Below are 1,751 nucleotides of genomic sequence, written 5' to 3'. Positions count from 1 at the left end.
TCATAAGTAATGGTCTTGCTATCAATTGAACACGCTTAATAAATGACTCAGCAAGGCCATTTTGGGTATGAACATGTGCTACAAGATGTTCAACCTTTATCCCAACTGATAAACAATAATCATCAAAAGCTTGGGATGTAAATTCTCCAGCATTATCAAGACGTATAGCCTTTATAGGATAATCTGCGAACTGTGCCCTTAAGCGTATTATTTGTGCCAATAATTTTGCAAACGCCAGGTTGCGAGACGATATGAGGCACACATGAGACCATCTCGAAGACGCATCTATTAGAACCATAAAATATCTGAATGACCCACAAGATGGGTGAATAGGTCCACATATATCCCCATGTATACGATCTAGAAAAGTAGGGGATTCAATGTCAACTTTCATTGATGATGGCCTGGTTATCAATTTGCCCTGATGACAAGCGACACATGAAAATTCACTACTTTCAAGAATCTTCAGGTTCTTAAGTGGATGCCCATTTGAATTTTCAATAATTCGTCTCATCATTATTGATCCAGGATGAACAATTCGGTCATGCCAAAGCACAAAAGTTCCTGAATTGTTAAACTTCTGGTTTACGATTGAGTGTGCTTCAATTGTACTAATTTCTGCATAGTACAGGCCAGAAGACAAAGTTGGTAATTTCTCCAAAATATATTTCTGGCCGGAGACATTCTTTGTAATAATGAGATATTCATCATTTGTTTCATTTAATGTCTCGACATGATACCCATTACGGCGGATATCTTTGAAACTCAACAAGTTTCTTGGGGATCTAGAAGAGAATAATGCATCTTCTATAACAAGTTTCGTCCCCTTAGGTAGAAATATAGTAGCTCTTCCGGAGCCTTCAATTAATTTCGAATTGCCAGAAATTGTATTAATATTTCCCCTTTTTCTACGCAAGTAAGAAAAGTATTTCTCATCTTTGAATATAGTATGCGTTGTTCCACTATCAATCACACAAATATCTTCATGATTGGTCATTGATCCAAATAATATTTGAGGATTTTCCATATATTCTTCAAAACGAAAGAATAGGCAAAGTAAACATCGAAGTAGATATTATGATTAGACAAAGTATTACACACACTTTATTTCATATATTACTATGGAAACATAACCACATTAGCTAATAAAAACGACATGTATGAAATATCTAAGTTAATACAGATACATCACCGATCAGATGATCTATTTTCCCTTCAGGGAGTTCAAAGAAATCTGCCACATCTAGATGCATGGGCTCAACATTATCTTCAGAAATAAAATTTGCTTCGGCATCATTTTCTACCTTTTTGAGGGAGGCTTGATATAGCTCAACTAGGTGCTTTGGCGTACGACAGGTACGTGACCATTGCCCTTTTCCTCCACATCGGAAGCATTTATTTTCTGAATTTTTCTTTTGCACAGCTTCATGCTTTTCATCCTTCCTTTTACACTGCTGGTGGTAAAGGGTATTATTTGGTGCAAGACGAGAATCATGATTAAAGTTCCTTCCTCAACCACGACTATGACCACGACTGGGGCCACAACCTCTTCCACGCCTAGAATGGCGAAAATTTGCCTCATTCACTTCAGGGAATGGAGCAGTACCAGTGGGTCGGCTTTCATGATTTTTCATTAATAATTCATTATGTTGTTCAGCCACCAGAAGATGTGAGATTAGATCAGCATATTTCTTGAACTTCATCTCTCGGTATTGCTGCTGCAGGAGCATACTCGAGGCAGGAAAAGTGGA

This window comes from Lycium barbarum, chromosome 7, assembly GCF_019175385.1.
Source record: "Lycium barbarum isolate Lr01 chromosome 7, ASM1917538v2, whole genome shotgun sequence".
NCBI classification, from domain to species: Eukaryota; Viridiplantae; Streptophyta; class Magnoliopsida; order Solanales; family Solanaceae; genus Lycium; species Lycium barbarum.
This window is presented reverse-complemented; position numbering follows the sequence as displayed.